Genomic DNA, 9998 nt, shown 5'->3' on the forward strand with positions numbered 1-9998 from the left:
GGGGGGGGGGGGAGGAAAGACAGCAAAATAGCCTTTGTTGTTATTTGCTGTTTAAAAAAAACCCAGCCCAAGAGATAAGCTGTTGTTCAGTCATTTGATAGTCTTATGCAATCAAACCACTTGCTGACTGACAATTAGCATGCACATAGGCATAAATACCTCACAGCAGCTGGTCCAGGTAACTTTTGGCCAGGAGACTTTAAGAGCTGGCTTCAGGATACTTTTGGCCTACCGATTTAATATATTTTTTTAAAATACTGAAATACCAGCAGTTGAAAGTGAATACCACAAGTCTGTAAGCTAAATTCCGCAATGTAAAAGGGTTTTGATAGGGAACAAAAGTAATGATATGAAAATTAGCAGAAAATGGGATTATATGAAACACTATGTAGCATGTATACATCGTGTCAAATGAAAGTATCTTTCTCTGACTTTTTCTAAGAGAGAAAAATACAGTAGATCTAATCTATCAGGACTTCAGGAAGATATGTGACAGTGCATTTACGCAGTTAATTAAAACAGAGAAAAGGAAGATTACCTAACGAATTTTAAGGTTGGTGAGGAAGTGACTAAAAACAAGGTGTTATATGGGTGTGCCAAACCCCCAAATATTTATTGAGAAGTCAGTTGCACGTCCCTTCTGACCTAGCACAAAAAGCAGGATGTTTAATCAAACATGCAGAAAAGGTAGCAGTACGAAACCAATACGGGGGAAAATCAAAATATTGTATAGGAAGAATAAAATCACCCATGAACTGAAGGAATGTAGACTGCTGGCTACTTGTAGGACCAAAACCTGTGCAGATGGGCATTGCAAGTAAAGATGCTGAGGCACCAGTGTAAACTGGCCCATGAGTTGTTCAAAAGCAATACTAAAATATCTAGGGTGATGTGTGTTTCCAAGAAACACAGAAGTAGATATTCATCTGTCATACTGGCAAAAACAGAAATATTTGGGAGGACAGAATTGTATAAAATATTTCAGGAAAGATTAACTCAAAAGTTGTACGGTGTAGCAAATAATGTCTAAGAATGTATGAGAGGAAATGCTTGTAGGCAGAGGCACTATCTTTTATTAGACAATTGAGACAGTTGGAAAAAAGCTGGTAAGCTTCAGGCATACATGAGAATGACTTGTATACCCAAGTTTTCCTATTTTTTTCTAACTAGATCAGTGATCTAATAAAATATATTATCCCTCCTTACAAACCTTATCTCACAAATTCAAAAGTTACACAAAAGGGCTATTAGGATGATGAGAGGAGCAGAAGGTCTGCTTCATGAGAAAATACCAAAACGATTTGTATAGCTTAGGAAAACAAAGATTGAGAAAGGACATGATAGTTGCCTAGATATAAATATCAAGTGGGTAAATTCCCCAGGAATAAAAGATAGTGGCATAAGTATAAACAAGTCCTGAATAATTGTAAAGCTAGAGTTAGAAGATTAGGAAGAGGAGGGAAATTCTAGACTATCTTTCAGAGTGGTTTTAGCAAAAGATATTTTCAATGCAGAACTTAATTAATTTATTTAAATAATTATATTAAGTAGTTGCCAGAATAGCAGGGAGTTGGACTTTATGCTGCTTTTATGACTTTTTCCAGTGATCACCATTCTCCCAACAAACTGGCTTAGAGCTAATAGTGACCATACTACTCATAGGCAACATCTTTTAAAGTTCGTGGAGATACTGCAACTGTGTAATGCTTATAGAGACTCCAAATGCTGAATGTTTGACAGGCCTTAACACCAACAACCTCTACCATGGCCCCTACCAATAGCCCTACCACCACAGCTCTCTGACCTGCTGCTCATGCCATACACAGTCAGTGTCTGATTCATGCTTAGCACCCGAGTATGTCACCTCTCACTGTGAGGCTTAATGTGGGATGCTATTAGTTTGGCTCTTCACTGCTTCAAGCAGCATCAAGGGATGCACCCAAAACTCACCAGAAACGGTCTCCATCACAATCTTCTTGTTTTTCCTTGCTTATTTTCCCTCCTGATCCCTCTTTGAACATCATGAGTTGTAAATCCTAAGTTCCCTAAAAAAAAGCATTTCCTTCCTATGTGCCCAAGACAATGAGACTGGTGATTTGCAGCCTTCCACATTTGTGCTTTCATTGGATGATGCTGAGGATGTACGCTGCAAGTAGAAGGTCACTGTATGAAGCAATGTGCGACATCAAAGCCAGTTGGAGTAATACTGGAGACCCGGCATGGGCTGGAGGAACCAGCCATGCTGTATATGAGAAACTAGACTAGTCTAGACACTGAACTGCTTCTGGGTTTTGTCTGAGGAAAGAAAGCATCCTGGAAGCTGTCCATCATGCATGCAGGGCAGATGATCAAGTGAACAAGATGCAGGAGAAAAACCAGAATGATGCAAAATGACTCATGAGATGTCTTACATTTCAAAACTCTAAAAAAATCCTAATATATGTAAACAAATTAACAACTGCTTGAGTAACAGATGTCAAAACATAACTGCAAATGAGAACTATCGTGAAATTTGAATGTCTTTCACTGTGGTTTCAGAGGTATTAGGAAAAGTGATAGATCCCCCGTGTATTTATTAGTGATTCAGGAGCGATATAGATCAAACACCAGTAAATTCAGGGTAATAAAAATTAACAAAGTAGTAATAATGATAATAAAGTGATGGGAAAACTTTCTGCTGCTCAACACACTGAACCTACTCAAAACAATTTTGGTTTTTTACATTCAAATGCAAAGTTGTACGTCTAGCAACCAGGCATTGCAGCGACACCTGCAGAACAGAGGGCTGTGAAGGGTTAAGCAATGTAAAGCCTTTCCTGGTCATAGAAAACTGACAACACAAACTCTTTACGGAAAGCTGTAGCAATAATGTGATCTTCTGATGAAAGAAGCAGAAGACTAGTGAACATTTTAGGGGCATTTTAGCAGCATTTTAACCTCAGTGTTCAGCATCGCTAAGCTTGATTCTGCCCACAGTTCCTGCGTCTGCATTTTTAAAAAGAAATGAGAGGAAGATATGGAAAACAGAATTATCCAAAAGCTAGAAAAAATATTTTATAGTGAGAAAACTAAGATGATTCTTCTGATTAGCTTATCAGAAGACTAAAGGGTGTCTCAATTTAGTGTCTCTGTACCTTCTGAAAAAAAAATGCAGCACTAACAATGAAAGACACAACAAAATTCAGTAACTGCAAATTAAAGCAAATGAAGTCACATTTTTAACAGTGAAATGACTGTATTTTGGACAAGACTCACCTATCTACCGCATGGTCTCTGGCTGCAGCCCTTTTAGGCTTCATTCCTTTACCTCTGGTAGGACAGAATTCTTCAGCCTTCAGATCGAGCCCTGGGCTACCTTTTCAGATTTACTGTGTTGTCATTCACTTAAATACATTAATTAGGTTCCGTTTTTGTGACTATGCAGCTGGTGATCAGGATGAATGACCAGACAACTTTCTTAAAACCAGCTTGGTATTTAATAGCAGAATGAGGATTCAGAACAAACCTGGAGTACTTGGCACACAATCTACATGCAGTGGTTCTTATCTAAAGCCCAGTGAAAGAGACCTGTTTTAGATATCTCAGTCACTGCTTTTATAAAGATTATTTTAGGTTATTTCCTTCATAGTGATGAGTCCCTTTTTAAACTGTACAGGCTCTGAGACCGCTTGTTCCCAGCCTTTTCCTAGGCACTGTCTATATCAATGTACATTATAATGTACAACAGAGAAGCGTACGTTATTTCCTGACTGTTCCTTTGCTTACTTTCAATCACTAAATGGAATCAATGTATTTTTATAACAAACAACTTCACAAAGTTCCCTCCCCCCCTTTTTTTTTTTTTTTTTTTTTTTTTTTTTTATTTTTGCTTGACGTAGTACATAAAAACAGGTGGATTCTTGAAAAATACTGTATTCACATTTACAGACCACAGATTTCAAAGTCTGATGCACAAGTTTCTAGGTAAAATGGTGAATCTTCCATTTCTGGAGGAAGGTGGATAACTCCAGCAAGTGACAGCTTCATCTTGGGTGCCAATATTCTCCCTGTACCCACTTTCATCATTTTTAGATCAGGTTCAATGTCTTCACTGTGATGAAGCTCTTATAAAGATTGCTGCCTCCACTACGAGTGGGATACTGAGCAATAACGAAACTGCTGCAGTTTATCTCCCAGAGGTATAGAAGTAAAACACCACCACTTACCGAAATAAACTGGGCTGTAAAGTGTGACAGTTCAATAACAGCTTCGTGGGCAGTTTAGCTATTCCTACAGGAAGACAAATTCAGTCCTAGAGAGCAGAGGAGACTGGACAGGTGAGCGCATGACCCCCCATAGGTGTGGTGAGTTAAACTGTCCCGGCTAGTTGGAAAGACCCCAGACCCTTCTCAGCCTCTGGGACTAACATGTTGGGCTGCATGCCCACCCCCTCCTCCCCATTTAAACTACTGGTACAGATTTCAAGCTCCAAGTTAATAATCTGATGAGCTGCAGTGGAATGAATGCATGTACTTATGTGTATAATCACCCTTATTAAACTGAATGGGACTGTTTTATCCTTAATTTGCATCTTAAAAGTAATTTGATAGTTTTCAGCAGTGTATGTCAAGGTATGTCCATTCTTGCCGATTCAGAACTTTGGGGACACTGCAGCTACATGTAAACTAGCTTTGGTAATGAAACCTCATTAACAGCCGGTGCATGGAGCTCACTGAAACCCAGACAGACCTTGGAGTTACAGAGAACATATTCTGAACAGTGCCTGCAATAGCATGTTGTGTTCATTTGCCCTGTTAAACAAATAAGAGAAAGCAGTCTGCTTTTCACTTTCTTTTCCCTTAAGAGTATTTACGCTTTTATTTTTCTTGTAAAATAATACTTCCGACTATTAATTTTCCTTTGTCAAGTTATAGACTCATGGATACTACAGAAGTCATCTACTTCACCTCTGCAAATAATGGAAAGTTTCCAATGTTAATACTTTGCAAAAGTGTTAGCAATTGCTCTTAAGGTTTGCTCTTTCTTGTGCTTTTTTTTCTGGTTATCTACATAGTATGATAAAATAATTGAAAAGGCAACATGTGTTGTCTACAGAGCCAAAAAATAGCTATTATTTTAACTGAGTCTGGGAAACTAGCTTTGGTGGTGTCAGAATCTAGAAAAATCACCTGTTGGTCAGCTAACCCCATCATGTATGGCCTCAGTCTGAGCAGACACATCTCCCCCAGTACTACTGTTCGCAAGGACTTCTCCCTCACCTGTCATTACTGAAGAACTATTGTCCTGAATTCAGCAACCAACACTGTAATTCCCATACACACAACCACAGATAAAGTCTGTCAGTCATTAATGTACATGAGCTCTAAGATTTATCCTCCAGTTGACCTAAATACATCTCTACCTGTTGCATATGAGGAATCTGAGAGTCTCATTTCTTAAAACAGTTCTGAGGAGTTAATAAGTTCAGTCACTCACAATGATATTTACAAATATGTAAATTATTTTCATAACTGTATAATGGAGACAGTCATAGGAGGCATCAGTTGTCATGTTTCTTCTCCACTGTGGGGATTTAAGAATGGAGAATTTCTGGAAGGGGTAACTTAGACACAAAACCAGCAGGAAACCAGAAGCTGAAAATGTAATTGGAGCCTGGGTCTTATTTCAGTTTTCAGTGTATGGATTCCTCTTGCTGTGTTATTTGGTCCTATTTCCCCCCTAAATCGTTTTACATTCTAGCTGCACTCTCTTTATCATTCCCCTTCCTTTCATCTTCTGCCCACACAACATCTGTGGAGTGGGGAGAAATAAAAAAGAAACACATATGATTGTGGAACTAATATAGATAGGTATTTTTAGTACTCCAGGACTACATTTTTGGCCTGGATAGCCTAAGTAGTATGTGTACCCTATCCTCTGAAAACAACTGTTTCAGTAGCACAACATTCAGAAAATCTGTAATGAAGGATGTGAATCCTTAGCTTACAACTACTAGCCTACTGGCTGACATTATTTCACCTTCTTATTTTGTAGCTGTTGTAAACAAACCTAAAGTAAACATGTATCACCACCAGCTCCAGTCACCTTCCTCATGTCACCCAAATTACAGAAATCTATACAATCTGATTTTTTTTAAGAAAACCTCTGTGACAGTTTGTGGACATCAACTAATATAAAAGGTACTTAGAAGTGTGAGATTTCAGTACTACTGCCTAACAGAGAAATTGAAACAAAGGAAAAATTACTTTTTCAAGATTATACAGCAACTCAATGGCAGAATACAATTACAATTCAGAGTATTCTAGTTTCTAATCCTATAATCCTCTTTCCAAAATCTATTAGCACAACCAAATACGCTGTTTCAGTGACGGCCATGAATGCTCCATTCTTTCGAACGCTCCACCCCAGGTATCACAAACTGACCATTCACATGACAACACATGAATAATTTATAGGCATATTAAACACCTGAATTCAAATTACTACACATCCCAAGTTTCTGACCAGCATGACTAAACTCAATGGCTTTAATCGTGAAACAATTTTTCTTAATCATAAGCTGTTGAAATAGGCTGCTGAGTCAGCACTATATAAAAACTTAAAAGTTTTAGGCTAAAGGAGGAAATTAAAACACAGTAATTTGTGCCCCCCTCTGCTGTATGGTAATCCTATCCCTAAATTTCACTCCCTGATGATGAGAGTAGACTGCATTTAACAGATACCAGCCTGGCATGAGTAAATCTGTCCGAGTCCCAGACGCTACTGCATTCAAAACTCTGGCCAGAAACCACCTACTGCCCCTAGTCCTGGCAACACATGCTCACAGCTCTCTTCACCATCTTATGCTACCCTTGGCAAGCAAGTCCTGGTTTGAACACCACCCCAGTGACCTACTGGCACAATTTGTCCTGTACCTGACAGCTGCCCTTTTTTTCTGACAGAACCAAGGGGCTGGACGAACTGTGAGGGGTGCAATAAGACCAGCTGTCAATTGTATTTCCTAAAAAAAAAATCCCCTGCAGACCCTCACTTCTGATGGCTGACTCATTCAATCCACAACTCAGTCCCTGCACAGTCCTCATCATCCTCCAGGAAAGTGGGTGGGCCTGGAGGGTTTTCTGGACATACATATAGTGTTTACCTTAAAGGTGTACTAATAGCTACACTCACAAGGTATCACAGGGGTTCACAGCACACAGACCTTGTCTTCTGCTCGAAGAAAACACACCTAGAAATGTGTACCATTAATCCTAATCTAAGAATTAAAGCTTTTAAAATCTCTAGTTGTTTAGGCTGCTTAACTGGCAAAGTGGGTTAAAGGCGTAAAACTTCTCCAAGGAATTTCTCTGCTTACCTTTTATTTACATGCAAGGATATTTAGAAGCTGCAGATATTCAGAAAGTAGAAATTCCTATTTGTGAGTGCCTACATTTCAACTAAACCTTTTGAAGTACAGCAAGTTTTCCACTACTTAAAGGTTCTTTGGTTTTGAGGAAACTTACATTTTGAAGTAGTCTCTCTCTAGTTAGATGAAGCTAGCCATTCTTCTCCCCCTTCACTGCCATGAACTTGTTTGATGTCCCCCTAAAATGGATGTGCATGTTAACTAACCCGCTCCTCTCTGCAAACCCACATTCCTGGTGATGAGATAGATGAGTGAAACGACAAACTGCCTGACACATGGGAACCAGTCAGTAACTATTGCCTCTGGATTGCTTAGACAGAGCTTTCCAGGCTTAGCTTCTCACTGTCCACCAAACACCTAGTAAAAAAGAGATGTAGTTATAACAGTTACTGCAATTTTAAAGTTGTGGTCTTATAACTGGGCAGAAAAGTTCTTCAAGTCATCATATTATCCAATGTTACAGCAACCTCACCTTGCTCATTAATTTCACCCCTTCCAAGCTGGGGGCACTTACAGTACTCTGGCAAACCTGTAGCAGTAACTTGACAGTTGTCCAAAAGTTTAGTTTGGTACTTTCTGTTGAGAACTTGCATTTCACAGGAAGGCCGAAGACTTCCTCAGAAGCATGAGGAACACCTCTGTGGCTTGAAGCAATTTTGGCAGTCTAACTATAATCCATGGGTACCAGTCCATTAGTTTGCATCCAACAGTGTGCTTGGCTACGTGACCTCTGAGGTGTAACTGCCATTCTCCCCACACCTCTATTAAGGTAGAGTTGTTCTACTGGACACAGGAAAAGTTGTATAAAGAAAAAAAGGGTAATTCTAAAGCCTCATGATTTACATGAGTGAGCCTAAAGCTTTGCAGAAACTTAAGGCAAATTAGCCAGAATCAGAAATTACTATCTCCTTTGCTGTAAACACATACACAAAATGGTTTACAAACATCACCCAAAAGACAATGATTCCTAGGTAGTGCCTCTTTATTTGGGTTAAGGTTTGGGACACTGTGGAACAGGAGGTACACTGGAAACATCAGAAGGGACCTGTCTGAAAGCAGATGAGGCTAAGAGTACTTCCAAATACACTGTGAAGGGTCAATTTATCATTAAATGATGATTTTAGGCACTAAAACTTTAAAAAAAAAAGTGTTGATTACTTTATACTAATTAAAATACCCGCATCTCCCCTCAAGAGCCACAGTGATAAGCAGCAAGGGTTATTTACATTGGCATTACAGAAGCTACACAGGATTACAGAATCACAGAATCATCTAGGTTGAAGACCTTAAAGATCATCCAGTTCAACCATTAACCTAACACTGACAGTTCCCAACTACACCAGATCCCTCAGCGTTATGTCAACCCGACTCTTAAACACCTCCAGGGATGGGGACTCCACCACCTCCCTGGGCAGCCCATTCCAACACCCAACAACCCGTTCTGTAAAGAAATGCTTCCTAATATCCAGTATAAACTCTCCCTGGTGCAACTTGATGCCATTACCTGTTGTCCTATTGCTTATGACTTGGTTAAAGAGGCTCATCCCCAGCTCTCTGCACCCTCCTTTCAGGTAGCTGCAGAGGGCGATGAGGTCTCCCCTCAGCCTCCTCTTCTCCAGACTAAACACCCCCAGTTCCCTCAGCCGCTCCCCGTATGACCTGTGCTCCAGACCCTGCACCAGCTTCGTTGCCCTTCTCTGGACACGCTCGAGTCATTCAATGTCCTTTTTGCCGTGAGGGGCCCAAAACTGAACACAGGAATCGAGGGGCGGCCTCACCAGCGCCAAGTACAGGGGTCAGATCCCTTCCCTGTCCCTGCTGGCCACGCTATTGCTGATTATATCTGCTGCAACTCAACAGTCAAAAGACATTTCTAACTCACCAATGAGCCAAGTCGAAAGCTAGAACATTATCTTTCAATGTAATATAGTATTATTTGCCACCTAGAAGCCCACCTGATTTTGAAACTCTTGGTTGTTATCACAGCTTTCAACACCTATGTTTGTTTTTTTTTTTTAAGAAAGATTCATTGTATGTGGCAATAACGCACAATCACCAGCGTTTATTTTCATTTTGCTTTAATTAAACACAAAGGCATCTCCGATTATTCAGCTTTGCCCTTGCCAACTGAAGAGCACGGCGATTCCGAGTAAGGCTTCATGGCCGAGATGACAAGAGGTCTTAAAATCCGCGGCTTCCCATTCCGGCTCTCAGCACCCATGGCTTGCAGCTGCGGCCAGGGCCGTGAGGAACCCTGTCTGGCTCCACCTGAAGATGAGACCCCGCTACCCACGCTGTTCCGCGACCTGCGTGCCCAGCGGTCAGTGCTCGGAAGCCGCGGGGCAGCCCGACCGCGGCACTCGAGACCCGGCACCGCGTTAACGCTCTCCCCGGCGGGAGAGCCCCCGCGGGCCGCGGGGCTACAGCTTCCGCTGCTTGTGCCGGGGGTTGGTCTTGCAGTAGACGTAGAGCCGGCCGCGCCGCCGGACGATGAAGCAGTCCTTGCAGCGTCTCTTCAGCGAGGTCTTCGTCTTCAGCCCCGCCAGGAGCGGCGGCAGCGGCAGCCCGGGCGGCGGCGGGACGGCCAGCAGGG

This window comes from Athene cunicularia, assembly GCF_003259725.1.
Source record: "Athene cunicularia isolate RWA chromosome 2 unlocalized genomic scaffold, athCun1 chr2_part1, whole genome shotgun sequence".
Classification (NCBI taxonomy): domain Eukaryota; kingdom Metazoa; phylum Chordata; class Aves; order Strigiformes; family Strigidae; genus Athene; species Athene cunicularia.